We start from the raw sequence: 19,994 nt of genomic DNA, 5'->3' as shown, positions 1-19,994 counted from the left end.
TTTTAAATATCCTTTTGAACTAATTGGCTTTATGTTCAAGTAAGGGAGATTTGATCATGTGAGAAAATATAGTAAGTTCATTACTATATGTGTGTTTTATATCATGTGCAATATTACATATAAAGAAAACAAGTATTTACATGCATTTCATAGTTCTGACATAAGATGTACAGGGAGAGGAGCAGTTTATAGCAGGAGGATGTAAAATATGTGCTTCTTGTGGCATATTTTTAGTTACATGTGATATCCAGAATCTGGAGTTCATCTGAGTCACTGGGGGGGAAAAATAAAACAAGTGCTTTTAAAGTCATGAAGTCACCCAGGGAAAATTTAAAGAGTGAAAGGGGGTGAAAGCAACAGTAACTTAGGACAGCACAGGAAATGGGACTGAAATGAAAGCAAAGAATGCATTAAGAATATCAGTCAGAGGAGTTTCTACATATACTGCCCTTTCTAAGGAAAGATGCTTTGCTTAAGGGACAGTCATAAGTGTCAGTGCTTAACTCCCATTGGCCTCCAGTTCCAAGCACCGGACATCCATCCATCTATTCATCCACCCATACACACACACATACCTGGATTCTCCTTTCTGCATATCTTTGAGAGGTAGGGAAGAGGCCAAACAGCCAAGAATTTCAGAAGAGGGCATGAGGAGGTATTATAACATGAAGTAATAAGGAAATAAAAACACTTTGAAGAAAAAAAACAGGATACATGCACAGAGAGAAAAGTCTATTGGTAAAAAAGGAAAATAAACAAAAATAAAAAATACCAGCCTTCTTATAGAAGCGTGTCAACTTTGATGATAGCACATCTATGAGAAAAATCTCTAATAGGAGTTTGTTAATTCACATAATGTGTTTAAGTCCCTTTTGTATTGTTATAGGAAACCATAATTTTCTCTTGGAGTTTATTTTGAATTTACAAATCCTGAATTGATGACCTAGTAAATTAAATAAGGAACTTTGACAAGCCAACTATTCTCACTGACATGAAATTCTAAAGTATGATTATATATGACTTGACTGGTTCTGTATCATGACAGATTTCACTATTTTGTTGGCCTCCCATTCAATGTAAAGATGAGCTGATAGCTTTTGAATGTCACTTACTGCTGATTACATCAGATGTAATGGACTTTAAACCTCTGGTGTTTTGAAGTTTTGGTTTTTTCAACCTTAAATAGAATCATTTTTTCTATACACACTATAAAAACTCAGCATGAGTCCCACTGTGTGCAACCAAAGTCCCTCTGATGTCTCCCTTCTGCAGTGGTTCAAATAATTTTTTCTGATAACCTTCACACTTAAAATGTGTAGAGTTGCTCAGGGTTCAACAGTGGAGCACTAAGATCTGAAGAACTGAAATCATAGTGGATCTCCAGTAAGGAAGGATCTGGAAAGCTTTTTGCCATGGAAGGTAACATAGTCACAGTTCCAGGAAGTGAGATGTGGACATCTTTGGGTGGTAGGCCTACCACAGCTCCTGAGGATGTGAAGCAACTGGAAGTCATATACTGTGGTGGGAGACTACATCAGCTAACACTTTGGAAAATGGCCAGCATCTACAAAAGCTAAACAGTTGCACAACCAGCAATACCACTTTTAAACATAGGCACAGCTGAAGTACATGCACATGTGCACCAAAAGTTATCATACAAGAATGTTCACATCACTACTATTCATAACAGCTCCAAATTGTAAACTACCCAGGTGATATCAAAGGTAGCATGGATACCTAAACTGTGTTGTATTTGCACAATGTAGTATATATAATACACTGATGAGATTAAATGGCCTACAAATACAATAAGATGGATACATCTCACAAAATAATGTTATGCAAAAGAAGCCAGACACAAGAGTACAGACTGTACAATCCAATTCATAAAAAAATAAAGGACAAGCAAAATGTGCATGTTCTGTTCAAAGTTCAGATAAAAGTTACCATTGGGTGTGGGTGATCAGAAGAGAACAAGAGATTGGGAGAGTTGGTGATGTTCTGTTTTTGATCTGGTGTTGGTTACACACATGATCAACTTGTGAAAATTCATTGAGTTGCACATTTACAAAATGTATACATTTTTCTTTATTTTATACTTCTATTAAAGATGTAAAATTATGCACTTTGTTGTTACAGGTGGGATTTCTTTATAAAAGCTCACTGAGTGCTATGGTCATGATTTTTGCATTTATTTTTAGTCTTTCTCACTTACCCCCATAAATGACACCACTGACACCTGGCTGAGGGAACAAGAGGCTTACTTAGGTCACTCGGGCGGGGCTGAAGCGGGTTCTGCCAGAGGCTCCACGCCACATTGCCTTGCTGCTCCTCTTCTCCCATAGGGAGGTGGGCGGATGGATAGACAGCTGCTGATGATAGTTCATAGATGATAGGCTCATTGATAGATAAAAAGGCTGTTGAAGTAACCTTAGGTGAAAGGATTACAGACTGAGAATCATCCAGGATTACTCCTTGACTACTGAGGGGGAAAAAATAGGTGTTGAGGGAGGGATTAGATTACAGATTGATTTTGATGTAATGAGTTTGCAGTGACTATGAGACATTACTGCATCTCAATTTCTTCACTGTATAAAATAGGGATAATATGTGCCCTGCTTACCACCTCTAATTTGGGGAGGAGTTAAATGTAATCCATTCTAAGCCAAAAAGTGTTAGAAACTTGATGGAAAGAATTCTCCGCTTGTCAGGTTTTAATAAAGAGGGATTTCCATAAGCACCAATTTCAGGCTCTGCCCTTAATGCACAAAACCCCAGATGGAATGAATTTACGTACCTGATGAACTTAAAATAAAGAACGGGGTGGCTTAGGTAGCCCCTTCCTTCCCCTCTTTGAGAGCAGGTGCAACAAAGCTCACTTTCTGAGTCTCCTTCCAAGTTACAAGAGCAACCTGCCCTGCAGGAGGCCAGCAGCTTCGAGGGTGGACTGTGACTTGTCACTCTTCTGCAGTGTCATCTGGACCCAGCTGGAAATGGTAAGAATTTAGTTAAGTCCCTAATTCTAGAGATCTACACCCCAAGGCCTATTCTTACAGCATCTAAGTCCCTTTCCAATAGCAATAAAGATATTTTCATCTGCTACCTGCCTGAAAATTTGGTTTCTCTCCCATTTTTTTAAGAACACTGGCAGAAAAAATGGTTCTCATTCTCTTGCCCCTTCAAGTACCAATAAAAGCTAAAGGATCGTTGCTATTGCTGGAGTTACATTCCCACAATATGTTTAGCTTTAAGCCTTTCCTTTTCCTCTGAACACTTGCTGCCTCTGAAACAATTATAATGGTTTTAAAGGTCCAAGGTTTAACTGACATTCTTTATGTGGCACATAAATTCAACAAATATTTTTACATGATTACTATGTACAAGACACCATGCTAGATTTGGGGTGCAGGAAGAGTTGTGTTCTTAGGGTAGTGCTGATATCCTGGATAATTTTTAGGAGTCTTTCTTTATGGAAATGAATTTCAGGTCTGATATTAGCAATGTTAATGGAAAAACATTGTTAAAGGCTTTCTGGTTGTGTTTATTTAAATTTAGAAACTAGATACTCCTTTCTCACTTTTGTATTCTAATGTATCATTCAAAGATTTAAATTTCTCATTCCAAGTAAGCTGTTGTCTTGCCAATGGGTTTCAGCCCTGGGCAAGTTCACTATGGATTCAATGAGACCAAAAAATTGAGGCAGGGACCGTGGGCTTAGAGTAGGGTGAGAGCCTCTGGAAAAAGCAAGGCAAGATATTTACAGTCAAAGCAATGTAACAATGTAAAGTCCCTATCAAAACTCTGTGTTCAACATTATGCAAAGTCAAGGTCACACTGATTCTCTAGGGTAAAGATACTAGACTAGGAAATATAGACATCTTCAGTGAGATCAGTTAAAGGTCAAAAGGCCAATAGCAACTGTGAACAGCCCTAGCAAACAGACAACAGCCCAGCCCACCTTGAGGGCAGGGCAGGTGGTAGAAGTCCACACCCTAAGCCCTCAGTTCCCCCAAATTCTCAACTGCTTATAAATCCCCTAGACAATGTACCACCCCGGGCTCTCTTGACCACTCCTGGTGTGAGCCAGGAGCTCTTTCCTCTCACTTTATTTCTCAATAAAAGCCTCTCCCTGACTCTCCTTCCTTGGGTGTTTTCTAAGTTCATTCCTCAACTCTGCAAACAAGAACCCTATCAAAATGACAATAGAACGTTCTTTGGTGAATGGGTTTATACCCAATTTTTCTACCCACAGTGGCATGTCAATCACTAAATCCTGTCCACTCAGAGTGAGTCTGCATGCGGCAAGCCAGTCTCTGCCTCTGGGCCTGTCTGCTCCCACAGCCGTCTCAGTCTCTGTCCTAGGCACTGCCATCACTCCAGTCTTTGGTCTCCTGTAGCCGTGCAGCTGTGACACTGTATCACCCGGAGCACTGGGCAGAGTTCTTTATATACAAAAGCAACGTACTGCCCACATGTGTGTAGTGAGCTAGCCAGGTGAAAATCTTGGCCATAGGAACCTTCACTTTTCCACGGCTGTAATTTTCTATTTCATTTATATTACTTGATCATTGTGGGGAAAACAGTATTTCCAGAATCTCTTGCCTGGCCTTAGTGTATCTCCATATCAATAGGTGTTTCTAAGGGGTGGAGAGAGGTAGTCTATCTACATATCAGTGGGTAAATATCAATAGCATATCTGGACGAGAGAGGTTGGGTCAGGCCCCTTTCTGCAGTCTGGTCCTGAGAGACAAGAGCAAGGGCAAACAGAAGTGGACGGCTGCTTGTAAGCAATGAAAGGGTTTCTTGCACTTAAATTTTTTTCTGAAGGTGGTGGAAGGTAGGTATGATAGATTCTGTGTGGTCATGTTAAGCTTGACTTATCTGCGTTTCATTCAGATGTATTGGTGTACTCAGCAGCTGTATATATTTTGATCTGCAATTCAGGACTATTGTTATAGTTGGAGGTACAGCTCTGGAAGTTAGCAACATCAGTGTGGGGGAAAAGGTTGAGAGGTATTAGAATATTAAATAAAAGATCATATAGTGTCCAAAACTAAAGAAAGGAATACTGAGGAACATGAACATTTAAAATTACAAAGACAGAGAACCTGTTTTTGTGTTTGCTTGTATTTGTTTTGTTTTAAGGAGGAAGATGCAAATGAAAGGAAGGGGCAGGAGGAAAGGAAGTCCCAAAACACACATTTCATGGAAACCAAGGAAGCAGAGAGGTTCAGTGAGGCAGAGAGAGTGGTTATTCACAAATTACACAGTTTAAAGAGCTATTCGAAAGGGGGAAGCAAGAGTCCACAGTGTACAAAAATAAGTCTGAGAAAGCAAAGAGTGAGGGGGGACTACCTGGAGAGAGGGATCTGGGGGGAAGTCAAGGCAGAAGTGGTTGTATCAAGTTTAGGAGTTAACAGAGAGGACATGTTTGTAGGGAGAAGAATGAAAGAGAAACACTGATACAATGAAATAATGGGAAGAAATACATTCCCAAGCAGAGTAAAGAAATTAAACTTTGCTGAAAGATAAAAATGCCTTTTCCTAGGACATAAGTAGAAAGAAGAAAAGTTAAGGATTAATGTCATTAATGCTGATCATTTTTTAAGTGTGAGGCAGAGGAGCGAGAGTGGAGGTGCTGAGTTATGGACGTACATCTTAGATTGCTGACAGAGCACAGACATGAGAAGATGAACTAACTAGACAAGGGACAGCATCTTAGAGCCACATTGAGGGCATGATGGACCGGTGCTGCGAGGGGCAGGCCTGGGTCCTGCTGGTGGTCTGGGTTTGGCCCTGACAGTACCACTTACTGATAGTAAGACTTTGAACAAGTTACTTAAGCATTCTGTGTCGACTTTTTAACTCCAAAATTGTGATAATAATACCCATCCTAAGAATGTGCTTACCTAGCAAAGAAAAGTTGACCCCCCACCTGATTATGGTAGCATTTGTAGTTGTTATGAAATGTTAACTGATCATGGAGTCTAAATCATGGGTATAATGACTTACGTTGAAAGTTCATTGAGGAAAGGAAACTTACCTTTTGCTTCGTAGCCTTCTGAGTGCCTAGTCCAAGGCCCTCTGTGCTCTGAGCTGTGCTGTGACTCCATACACCAACAGTCTAAAAGCAACTGAGTGTATGTGTCCATGTGTATGTGAGGGTATGTGAATGTTTGAATGTGTTTGAGTCTGTGTCTGTGTGTTTATGAATGTGTGAGTGTCTTAGCTACTCCACTCTACCCCTCAGAATCATCTCCAAACATTAGGTGGGAACAAACCTTAAGGGAGTTGCTGATTACTCAAGCTGTTTTACTCTTCCATTTTAAGTTCAGAATTATGCATTGAATTCTAAACACCCATATGATAAGTACTATTGCACCACAGTCTGCAATATGAATATGTATTTGCTACTTGGAAGCTGCAAATATTTTCACTTCTTGTTCTTGTTCACTGAAGTCAGGTCATTTAGTAATCTCACACAAATGTTAAAGTTACTATTTGAGCTTCCCATTTTACACTTCCAAAGTAACTTTATTTGATAATAAACAATTTTTTAAACAAAAAGCTCATCTAATATTTTTTATTTTATTTGCAAAAAAGAATATGAGGACATATGTATGAACTATGATTTAAATTGCTTATCTCTGCTAAGATATGTATATATACTCAAAAACATAAAAAAATCAACAAAAGTTCTGCCAATTACATATATATATATATATACACACTGTGTATTTGTATATATACACACTGTATATTGTGCCAATTCACACATGTGTGCACACACACACATTGCTTATATAAAATGTACTTACTACAACTTCCAAAAACAAATGAGTAAAAATTTTACCACCATGAATAAAAATTATAGCTCGTCTCTGGCTTTCTGACTTCCTCTTTGGCAAATATAAACATACTGGAATATCACTAAAGGTTGTATGCATCACAGTAATGTTTTCATCTGAAAATGGTTGTACATAATCCAGCTTTACTATTGTGGAAAGCACCTTGTCATAGCTCATAAGACCCATATTTTCCAGTAATGCAGCCTGTTAGAACAAAACAACATTTAAAACATTAAATGTTTTGATTTTTAGTAACATTCAAATACATATAAAGATCAAAAAGGAAGAATAAATAATATAATAATACTGCAGAGGTCTTATCCTATATCCTAACATATTATTGTTTCTAGTTAAAACTCCAGTATGTAGTGTTTTAGCATAAGAATATCTTCATCTAAATGTTATCAATTTAATTGCAGATTATTTTATATCAGTCTACTTATTTCTTATTGTGAACTTTTATCTGAAAAATTACAGATTTTACCCATCTTTATATGCATATTTTCAATTCTTCCATTTTATTTCTTTGGTCATTCAATTTAATTTAAAACTTCAGAAAGCATCTGGTTATCACATTACTAATAGGGCTATTTCCATTTTTTCCACTACAAACAGGTTCCTTTTCATTTGATTAAAGACAGTTGGAGAAAAAACACTTTTTTTTTACTTTGTTCTACTGAAATAAAGCTCTATTTAGTATTTTTGGTAAGTTTTCTAAAATCTTTGAAATACTTCACTGAATAGTTCACAGAAAAGGAATCCTGAAATACTGTGGGGACAAAAGAACATTACAGAGGATTTATTATTAAAACTATTTGAGGTTGCTAAAATTTTACTGAATGTGAAAGATAATCTATCCCATCCGCTTTAATGATGAGGATACTAAAAACTAGAAAGTTGAAGTTACTGATCAAAGTTAGACAGCTAATAATTGACAAAACAAAATGTAAACCCATTTTTTTCTGGCCAGTGTTAAATACACTGTTTATACTTATAATTATTTGTTAGTTTATGTTTTTTAAAATGGCCTATAAGAAATGGAAGGAAAGAAAGAAAGATTAAGTGCTAAAGCAATCAAAAATTTCTGTAAAAGGAGGAACTTGACTTTGAACTTAAAAACTGACAGTTGCATGAGGAATAATGAATGAAAAGTGACATGCTGAGTCCTCCAAGTAGCCATTTTGACACATTAACACTTTTAAGTAGCTTTAAAGTACCAATAAAGCTTTCAGTTTAAACATACATGCCTGTGCACACACACACACACACACACACACACACACACACACACACACACACACACACACATAGGTATATCAAACATTTGTAAAGCAGACAGCCATGTCCAATCCCTAAAATATACCACTTATATTTGGGGCTTGAAAATAGTCTAGAAGGCTAGGTCAGAGAGAGAATAAAAATTCCATGTTTTAGATACCTTTAAAAGCTAAGCAGACAAAAACATCCCTTATGGTAACAGTGTCCTAGTTCACTTCAGGGAACTAGCATCTCTCAATAGTTGAAGCCTGTGATGGGACAGTTGATCAAGGGGACAATGACTCATTAGTCAAGAGGTGAGGAAGTAAGCCCCAGCAATACTTGGTGCCCTCTCTCTAGAAATCATATTTTAAGTAGAGACGAGATGAATGATAATAGAGATGAATTATCCCCACCTGCAGGAATGACACCCTGCAGGAATTCATTCTTGGCTACTTGTGCTGCTGACTTCTCTGGGGACTAGAATTTCAACTGTCCTCCAGGTCCATGAGCTTCCAAACTTTAACAAAAATTTCTCAGTTTCTTCTTATTATTAATTATTTTATCCAAACTATTACTAGCATTAGCCGTAGGCATGTCACTTTCTTTTGCTTGCTTACTACTGAAAAGACAAAACAACACGCAAAAAAACAGCTCTACTTGTAGTCAGATCTGGGGAAAGATTGAAACTTGGAGAGTGGCTCAGTGGTAGACCCAGGGGATCCACTGCACACATTACTGGGTAATTTTTAAAAAATTGTCATCTCAAAAAAAAAAGTGCTGTTGTGATGTTATGTGTTATCTGGGATATTGTTACCAATAGGTTAAAATGTCATTGAAAAGAACTGTCGTTCAAAATGCCCTCCTTTATAAATAATGCAGCTGACTCAAGAGTTTCTCCCATCTAGTATATCTTTCATAAAATAGCAGGCAAATTTTCCTCAAACACCTCTTCCATGTGTGAAACCTAGAACATTAGAGCTGAAAAGGACCTCGGAGACTATCTAGTCCAATTTCTTAAACATAGTCGAAAACATACCAGGACCTAAATGATGAAGTCTAAAGTCAACAACTAACTACAGGCAGTGCCTGAGCAGACGCTGGGCTCTTCATTCCTGCACTTTCTTGGAGACCAGGCTGTCACTCCTCTACTCACACACCTTCAAGAGCTTTGCTTTGCCAAACTGTCAATCCTTTTCATTTTGTTGTTTCTTTTGCTAAGCAGAAACTTCTTAGCTTGATGCAGTACTACTCGTCTCTGTTTTTGCTGCTTATGCTTTTGGTGTCAGCTCCAAAAAATGATTGCCAAGTTCAATGTCAAAGAGCTTTTCTTTTATGTTTTCTTCTAAGAGTTTGTATGGCTTCAGGTTTTAATCAGTTTCAGGTTTAAGTCTTTAATCCATTTTTACTTGATTTTTGTATCAAGCTGTTAAAACAAAACAAACTTTAAAACATTAAATGTTTTGATTTTTAGTAACATTCAAATGCATATATGGTATATGGTAAAGATCCAGTATCATTCTTTTGCATACAGATATCCAGTTTCCCCAGCACCATTTATTGAAGAGACTACTCTTTTCCCATTATGTGTTCTTGGGGCTCTTATAAAAAATTAGTAGAACATATATGTTTAGATTTATTTCTGAGCTCTCCATTCTATTCCATTGTTCTATGTGTCTGCTTTTGTGGCAATACCATGTTGTTTGATTACAATAGCTTTGTAATATAGTTTGAAATCAGCAAGTGTGATGCCTCAAACTCTCTTCTTTCTTGAGATTGGCTGTTTAGGATCTTTTGTGATACCATATAAATTTTAGACTTGTTTGTTTTCTGTGAAAAATGGGGAATTTTGACAGGGACTGCATTGAATCTATATATCACTTTGGGTAGCATGGACATTTTTACAATGATACTCTTTTCCAATTGATTAGCATGGGTTATCTTTTCATTTGTGTCTTCTTCAATTTATTTCATCAGTGTTTTAGTGTAAAACAAAACCTCTAACTTGTGTGCCACAAATTTGCTGGAGACATTAGAAAATATTTTGACCTGAACAAAATAAAAATATAACATATCTAAATTTGTGGTGTTTAGCTAAGTAACTGCTTAGAGAGAAATTTATAAAATTAAATTACCATGTTAGAAATTAAGGAAAGTCTCAAATTAATATTCAAAGCCTCCATCTTAATATGCTAGTAAAAGAAGATCAAAGGAATTCCAAAGAAAGCAAAAGAAAGAAAATAGTAAAGATAGAAGCAGAATTGAGTGAAATTAAAACAAAACAAAAAATAGAGAAAAAAAATTACACAAAAGCCAGTTCTTTTCAAGGAATGAAACTGATGAATCTATATGAATACTGACCAGGAAAAAAGAGTGATTACCATATGAAGATTGAAGGAAGGGATATCATTATAGACCTTACAGACATTAAAAACATAATAAAAGAATACTAAAAATAAAATTTTTGCCATAAATCTCACAATTTTTAGATGAAATCTACAAATTTCTTAAAGGATACAATCTTCCAAAACTTACTCAAAAAGAAATAGATAACTTGAATAGTATATATCCATTTTAAAATTTGAATTTGCAACCAAAAAGCTTCCAAATAGAAAACTCGAAGTCCAGTTTGTTTCAATAGCAAATTAAACTAAACATTAAGGGGAAAAAATACCAATTTTCCACAATAGCTACCAGAAAATAAAACACAAGAGAATACTTCCCAACTCATTTCACTGGGCTGATATTTTCCTGTCACCAAAATCCGAAAGATACTTCAAGAAAACTACAGACAAACAAAGAAGCAAAAATTATCAACAAAGTATTAAATCAAATCCAATGATATATAAAAGAATAGTCCATCACAATAAATGGTTTTATCCCAAGAATGCACGATTAGCACAATATTTGAAAATCAATGTAATTCATGATACCAACCTAGAAAGGAGAAAAATTATACATTCATCTTAACCATGCAAAAAAAGAATTTGGCTTAACTCACTACTCTTCATGATAAAAATTCTCTGCAAACTTACAATAAAAAAGAACTTTATCTGAGAAAGGATACCTACAAAAAACTTAAACATCATGTTGAATTATGAAAGCTGAATTCTTTCTCCTAAGAACTGGAAAAAGGCAAGAATGTCTGCTCTCTATTCAACCTAATTCTCAAAGTCTTTAGTCAGTGATATAATGCAGGAGAAGAAAAAGATACAGGTTCAAAGGAAAGAAGTAACAGTCTGTCTCTATTTTTCAGTCAATATGATCACCTAAGTGGAAAATATGAGATCTGCAAAAAAGGTCCTGAAATGAATAAGCAAGTTTAGCCAGAACAAAAGGTACAAAGTCAATACAAAAAAAGAGTTATATCAAACTTAAAAATGAACGAATGGAAATCAAAATTTAAAAAGAGTACTAACTGCAACAGAACCAAATACTGAAATATTAAGTTATATAACAAAATATATCCAGTATTCATGTGCTAAAAAGTACAAAACACTGGTGCAAGAAATTAAAAACCTTATTGAGAAATATATGTTAATTGATCAGAAGACTTAGTATAACTAAAAGGTCAGTTCTCTCTATATTGATTTTTAGAGTCAATCTTATCCTAATAAAAATTTCATCATGATTTTAGACATCAATAAGCTAAATTTAATTTTTTTAACAGAAAGAAAGTTTAATTAAAGTAGCCAAAGCAATTTTGAAAGTGAAAATCAAAGTTGGAAGGCTTGTAGAAACTGGTTTCAAGATTTACCAAAAAAGCTATCGTAGTCAATACAGTGAAGCTGGTGAAATGCTGGACTCATAGACCAAGGGAAGAGAATAGAGTCAGCCCAGAAATAAAGCAACACAAATACGCCCAACTGACTTTTGACATAGCTACAAGGCAATCCAATGGAGAAAAGAACACATTCAACAAATGGTGCTGGAACAACTGGACAGCTATATGCAAAAAAAGGACCTTAACCTATTCCTCATGCCTAATATAGAAACTAACTCACAATGTGTTCAATATCTAAATGTAAAATTTTAAACCACAAGCCTTTCAGAAGACAACATAGGGAAAGAAAAGTCTTTGTGATCTTAGGTTAGGTAAAAAATTCTTAGAGACCCTCACAAAAAATAATCCATAGAAGTGTTTAAAAAAAAAAAGTACACACTTCCAATTGTAAAATAAATAAGTAACTGGGATGTAATGTATAGCATAAGGAATATAGTCAAAATATTGTAACAACTTTGTATGGTGATAGCTGGTAGCTAGAATTATCATGTATATAAATGTTGAATCACTGTGTTGTACACCTGAAACTAATGTAATACTGTGTGTCAACTACCCTTCAATAAAAAATAATTATCTACAATAAAAAAAAAGTGTTTTTTTTAAGTTAAATTGGACTTCACCAAAATTAAAAGCTTTTGCTACAAAACTAAGACAACGAAAAGAGAAACAACATACTAGGAGAAAATATTTGCAAATCAAATATCTGCCAAATGCTTTGCATCCAGAACAGGAAGAACTCTCAGTATTCAACAATAATAGAATAACAGCTGATTCTTTTCAAAATGGGGAAAAGATTTGAACATATACATCATCACAAAAATATGGAATAACAAAATAGAACACAAAAGGATGTTCAACTTCTATAATCATTAAGGAAATGCAAATATATACCACAATGAGATATTTCTGTACACTTATTAGAGTGGTTTTTAAAGAAAAATTGGTAATATGAAGTGCTGGTCAGGATGCAGAACAACTAGAACTTTCATATATTGCTCGTATAAATGCAAAATAACACAGCCTCTTTGGAAAACAATCTGGTAGTTTCCTACACCCAGCACAAGACCTAGGTATTTACCCAACATAAATTAGAATTTTTGTTCACACAAAAGCCTGTATATGAATGATTTATCAGCCTTATTCATATCTACTCCAAAGTGGAAATAACCCAAATATCCTTCAGCTGTTTATTGTGCACAAACTGTGATACATCCACATTATGGACTGCTACACAACTTTGAAAGGGATTACTCTCAAATGCATTATGTTAAGTGAAATGCATTAAAACCAGGCTCAAAAGGCCACAGGCAGTATGAATCCACGTTCGTGATATTATGGAAAGGGCAAAGTATAAGAACATACAGAGGTCAGTGACACCAGGAGATAAGGGCAGGAAAATTTCCCTAAAAAGGGCAGCACAGAGATTATTTTGAGGGGTTATGTTCTATATCTTATTGTGGTGGTGGTTACATGAATCTGTATGTATGTCAAACCTGATAGAACTGTATAACCAAGAGAATGAATTTTACTATATGCAAAGTTAAATTAAAAATTTGGCACAGTGATTAAAAAAATTAGTCTGAATTGAGACTGTCTGTGTTTGATTAACAAACCCACAAATTAACTGTATGTATTTTGTTAATTCATTCCCCGTGTCTCACTTTCCTCATCTATAAGGATAACAGTGACTTCTTCAAAGGGCAGTTGTAAATGTTGCATAATACTTTTAGGACAATTACAGTAGGGCAGGGTACATTGTAAGTGTTTAATACTTTTAGTGTTTTTCATTATTAATATATACTGAGACTATTCTTAAATATTTTCACTGCTAGTTGAAGATAATCATGGTGAAGGTCCTTCAGTTTAGTGAATATGTCAATTTAAAACAAAATTTTACAGAATTTTGGCTCCTCATCTCTCACTGCTCATATCATGAAGTAGAGGCTGCCTAACTTTCTATTGATAAATATAACTCACATGCAAAAGCTCTTTGGGGTCCTCAATAACTTAAACAGCATAAACAGTTCCTGAGACCAAAAAGTTTAAAAACCACTGAGAAAGAGAAAACAGTAAAGGGATTATATAAATATCAAAATAGAAAAATATAATCAATATATACACGTAAATTTTAAGAGAATGTACAAGACTGGGTTTCCTCAGAAATGTCAAATGCAATATAACATGTTATTTAACAATCTCCCAAATTTTCCATGTAGACAATATCATTTCTTTTATTCTTATCACAATAAATAGTGTATTTCTCTTTAGATATAGACTTATCAGCAAGAATGTTATTTCCCTCTCCTTTTCACAATTCAAATAGGTTTGTAATGGTAAATGATTTAACAGATTAATATTATTTGGCTGATTTGTCCTAAACAAAACCAAAATCTCTTTTGAAATACTAATTGAAAGAAAGTTTACATGTACTAGTAAAAAGGCATCCCAATTCCCTGGGGAACAACCAAAATCAAATTACCGTAAGTGAAGCAGGTTTTATCGAAGAATCCATGACCCTTACTTTCCAGGGTTACTCAATGTTTTCTGGCATCGGTGTATAAATATAGTAAACAAAGAGAATACATATGAGCCCAAAGTACAGAATTTTGCACCCCATGATATTCTTTTTACCACCTCTTTATAGCAATGATTTTGTCACCCATATATACTGAATACTTAGTAGTAGGACAAAGGTAGATGACAAACTTTCCCAATTAATAACAGCCTAGCATCCAGTTCCAAGATTAACAAGGACAGTAGTGACAGATTCAACAATTGCACACCGTTCCTGAAAGACAATTCATAATATATCCTGTCAGATATGATGATAGAAGAACAAACAATTTAAAGTGCCTGCAGAAATTCTTTTACACTGTAGCACCATTATCATCCCAGCACAGTACATTTTTTAAAGAATCTTACTAGGGTACAAAATAAACCATGATGTCTGTTTCTCCCATTAGTATTTAGTAAAGATTAGTGAGAAGATATTTTTAAAAATCAACCTGTCCCATAATAATTTAGTCAATCTCAAGGCTAATGCTTTGGGCATATATCATCAACAAAGTTAAAATCCATTGTGATCACCTGAACTTTAGAAAGAAGAGAGGAAACTGATATTCTTGTCCAAGTTCTCTAATGACCTCATCCAGTTTAGAAATACTTAGGAAGTGTTTATGTTAAACATCAGAATTAATTCATCTAGTACAGAAATACTCAATAAAGTGTTTACCTTCTGCTCAGTGTGAAAATTTCCAATCTGTATAGTTGTATAATCATGGAAAAAAGTTTGTACTCATTAAGCAAATATTTATCGCATGCCTTATACATACTAAACTTGGCATTGGGCAAAATGGTTACAAAAGTGAATAAAACCTGGCATTTGTCCATTCTCTTCCTTCCTTCCTGCCTTCCTTCCTTTTCTTTCTCTCTCTCTCTCTCTCTCTCTCTCTCTTCTTTCTTTCTTTCTCTCTCTCTCTCTTCTTTCTTTCTTTCTCTCTCTCTCTCTTCTCTTTCTTTCTCTCTCTCTCTCTTCTTTCTTTCTTCTCTCTCTTTCTTTCTTTCTTTCTTTCTTTCTTTCTTTCTTTCTTTCTTTCTTTCTTTCTTTCTTTCTTTCTTTCTTTCTTTCTTTCTTTCTTTCTTTCTTTCTTTCTTTCTTTCTTTCTTTCTTTCTTTCTTTCTTTCTTTCTTTCTTTCTTCTTTCTTTTCTTTTCTTTCTTTTCTTTCTTTTCTTCCTGCTTCCCTCAGACCTCCTTGGAATCCTCCACATTTGTCCATTCTTTTGTGGAACTTTCTATTTCATTTTCCTAAGCCACATTTTTGGAAATTTTGTCACAGGAAATTTTACTTGTTGGCTTCCTGTGTCTCCACTCTTGTAGCAACAGAAGTTGTTACTGATACTGAGCTTTCTTACTTCAACTCTGCTTTATTTTCTATCTAAGCAGCAGACAGACAGGAAAAAGTGTCATTCTTCTAAAACAGACAGATAAGAACCACATGGGTGGAAGAGGATAAGAAGGCTGAAAATAAGCTAAATATGATCAGTCCAACACGAACCTAATGGAAAAGCCAACATTTTGAAATACCAGTCTGATCTTACCCATTTTCCCTGTCCTGTTTCCAATGCAACAGGTGATCAAGAACCACATTCTCAAACTCTTCCGGAACAAGTTGGAAGATATACTCAGAAAGTTTATCATTTTATCAAGATGGAATTTTTTTAAATTATAGAATGAACTCCAACATGTAAGGAACTTGAAAGTCATCACACCATCCTCACAAAAAAAGACTAAATCAAAAAATCATTAACTTTTTTCATAGATCCATCAGAGAACTGAGGTCACAGGGCAAAGGACCCATCAAAATTTGGAGAGACAGGCAAATACAAAGAAAGAGCCAAGATGAGAGTCGTTAAAACAGAAGCCACTAGAGCCAGGAACTGGTAGGGAAGCTTAAAGAATAGTTTTGACAAATGGTTGGATAATGATTGTGGACAAATTGAAGAATTAAAACCTCCTGGGGAATCAGATATAAGAGGTTCCTCACACTATATGGGAGTTATATCCAGGAACACCACTACATGAGTGATGAGTGGAGAAAATTCCTTCCTGTCTTGAGTAGGGGAGAGAAAATAAAACATTTTGAAAAGAACATTTTGAAGTGTTCCCATATTATTCTTGATTACAGTCTTCTCTCTGTTGAACCTCTGCCCTGCATAGCCAACAGCAAAGTACAAACTGGTTTTAAAGTTTTATCTCTAAGATAGGTGAACAAGGTCATTATTTCACACTCTCAGAAAGAAGACAGGTTTCTGCCAATCTTTGTTCTGAACTGAATCCAAGACAGCACCTCAAGGATGATTTGTGGTTCCAGGCCACTCAGCAACATGTTGTGGATCATAAAGAAAAATCTGTACCTGTTTTGCCCAGTTCTGTAGTTCTTCTTCAAGCTCTTAGTACAAAAATATACTATGTCTTGGTAGCACAAACTGACTAATTCATTCCTTGTGAAGGTCTGAAGATGTGCATATGGCAGAAGACCTCCACCTTCTATACACTGTAAATTAATAGTTAGCAAACTTGATTAACTGTCATTCTCCACATGGTGTCATGCAATGATTGTTGGTCTTTTCTTTAAAAGTGACTCTTACTCTAATTCCTAAAATATGTCAATGTGAACATCACCTAGGGCCAGAAATTCTATGTGATTAATTAATTGGTCTCATGATAACAGACCATAGATGTTCTGTCAACCACAACTGAGCCTAACATAAACTAATACATGTACATAAACACGATTTTTAACTTCTATCTGGAAAAAGTAAAAATGAGAGAAGCTACTTATATCACAAAAAAATGCTGTTTTATGTAATACATGTCAAGCTATCAGAAATCACTGAGGAAAGGACAAAAAAAAACACTTTAAAAAATTGGGAAATGTTGTGGGCAGACCATAGAATAAGAAATACAACTGGTTTTAAAACATATAAAAGGATGCCCACACTCAATTAAAAGGTAAATTTATATTACTCTTATACTTAAAAAACAGATAATTTCACATTGCAAAATGGAAATGAGGCACAGTCACAGACTGTTTTCGGGGATTTAGACTGACTTAGATCACTTAACCTAGAGCACTTTTGAGAGTGAAACAGACACTATTTAAATCAATATTCATAATCTACAGTTCTGGGTAACTGCAGTCATGCAATTTATGGAACTGTAACATTTTCACCATGCTATAGTTGTGTGTCTGTCTTTCTAAATGGACAGGAAACACATTGGTGGAAAGTATCATAAAATTTTTTCCATGAAAGTATCAGGTAATTTTTTCCTAAATGTTTAGTACTTTGCATAGAATATGTGCTTAAATATTTTTAAATGAATTAAAATGGCTTAATTAATTCACTAGTGCCTAAAGGGACTGAGGCATGGAGCATATCAAACTCACCAACTATACTAGGAGAAGCCAATGATGAGAAGTGCCTAGACAAGAGGTGGAGTAGAGATTACGATACACAAAATTTTCTGTCTTTGAGGCACCTCACAAATTGAGGGAGAGAAAAGAAAGTAATTTTCTAAGGCTGAACTTCAGCTGTAGATGTATAGAAAAGAAAGGGCCAATCTACATAGTTCAATAAGTTAAGTGTAGGTGTCTGGAAATGTTCAAAACCTGAACATCAAGTAGTTGAGACTCATTCTCTCAAATTTGGAATAAATTTGCAATTTGGAATAAACCAGCATGGTAGGCAGAATAATGGCTTCCCCGACCATGTCCATATTCCTAATCCTTGGAAGTTTGAATATTTATATTACTTGGGAAAAGAGAATTAAAGTTGAGGGTGGAATTAAGGTTCCTAATCAGTTTACCTAAAATAGGGAGATTATCCTGGAATACCTGGATGGTTTCAATATAATCACAAGGGTCCCTAAAAGATGAAAGAGAAAGCCAGAAGACTCACTGTCCGAGTGGTTAATATGAGAAAGACTAGAGCAGCCACTGTTGGCTTTGATGATGGAAAGGAGTCACAAGCCAATGAAGGCCCTTTCTAGGAACTGGAAAAGGCAAGAAAACATTCTCCCTTAGAGCCTCCAATGAGGAATGCAGCCACGCCAACACTTTGATTTTAGCCCAGTGAGACCCATTTCAGACTTCTGACCTACAGAAATCTAAAATAAAAAAAGAAACATGGTGCCTTTCCTCAGTCAAAGGTCTTAATGCAAAATGAGTACGAGCCTCTAGATCTCCAGAGAGCAGTCTAAGGGCCCAGGTGGGTAGGGAGCTGGGTGCCAGCCACGAGAAACACAGAGATTCTGTCCCACTTTGCAGCTGGACCTTGGTGTGTGTCTGGGAAGACCTGCTCTTACTCTGGTAATGACACATGTCCCTCGGGTCATTGACATGAAGTGTAAGGGAAGAACAGATCAGCTGTATGGAACAAATAATCAGGAAACTTGACCCCATGCTCTCCTACACCATTTCTGCTGCAGCTTTCATCACATCTCTGTCTGGAATGAACCCTCTCCTGCTCTCTCTCCACTCCATGTAGAACAGCTTTTAATTTCTCAGCTGAGACCTTACCTATCTCTTCCATGTTGCTTTTTGGAAACCTCACAGGAAGGATGGACAACCTGTTCTTTTTGGGTCCCCTCTAAAAGTGGTAGACTTCTCACATAGCATCAATAACAAGCTGCTGCTCTTACATGGTAAACACAAATCTCATTTTCTCAGTGATGTGTGCAAGAGATGTCAAGCTCTTTATCTCCTGTCAAAATTTCTCATTTGAAATAAATCCATTTCTGTTTTGTTATGCACAGTTCCAGAATTTCTACTTTTTAAACAATTCTGTTATGTGTATGTCTTTGTATTGCTAAAACTGTATGTCTAAAACTGATTCTGATATAATCTGGATTCCTATGGATCTATTTTCATTGTCTGTATTTCCTTTGGATTTTTATCATGTGGTGTTTATCATGTGGTGTTAGCTCCTTGTGTGTCTGGGAATACTTTTAATTTCTCTTTGAGTGTCTGACATAGTACTTGAAAAGTTAGAAAAAAAATGAGACTTCCTCTTCACTTTCATTCTGATAAATTACTGAATAGCCTTAATCCTATTATAAGGATTGAGAGTAAACTGAATGTGATTCTCAGTACTTTCAACAGTCAATTTCATTATAGGTCAAATTTATTCATACAGTTTAACCCCTCGGAGTTCCAAACCAAACACTGAGGGTGTCTAGCAGGACTGCACCTTCTTTACAAAATACGGACTTTAAGTTTTGTCTTTCTACACCCATGAGTAATGCAGAAAGATCTGCTCAGCTTCCCAATCTCTCAAAATGAGCTCAAACAGAATGAGCAGACACCTTTGGAGAAAAAATAGCAAATTCTAGAGTTTACTACTGGTTTTCTTCTTTGCCTGGACATTGGCTCTACAATTTGTCAACAATATGTTGACTCTGTGATGCCTTCAGGTGGATTTTACAACTATTATGGGGTGGGTGTGTGGGGCGAGTGAAGGGGCTAAAGAGACACAAAAATCTCGTAATATAAGCTGGCCACAGAAATGGAAGTGCAGCATGGAGGATATAGTCGATGGTTCTGTA

General features: G+C 35.7%; 1 long non-coding RNA gene across 1 annotated transcript in view; it reads left to right on the top strand.

Annotated features, from left to right (window-relative positions):
• LOC130683065 (uncharacterized) overlaps positions 1 to 19,678 on the top strand; it is a 108,534-nt gene extending 88,856 nt beyond the window's left edge. Inside the window, exon 3 of the long non-coding RNA XR_008996698.1 lies at positions 16,021 to 19,678. This is a non-coding gene — a long non-coding RNA (uncharacterized LOC130683065). The remainder of the gene's footprint in view (positions 1 to 16,020) is intronic.
• Positions 19,679 to 19,994: the final 316 nt, after the last annotated feature.

The sequence above is a fragment of the Manis pentadactyla genome, chromosome 1 (assembly GCF_030020395.1).
Source record: "Manis pentadactyla isolate mManPen7 chromosome 1, mManPen7.hap1, whole genome shotgun sequence".
NCBI lineage: Eukaryota > Metazoa > Chordata > Mammalia > Pholidota > Manidae > Manis > Manis pentadactyla.
This window is presented reverse-complemented; position numbering and strand designations above follow the sequence as displayed.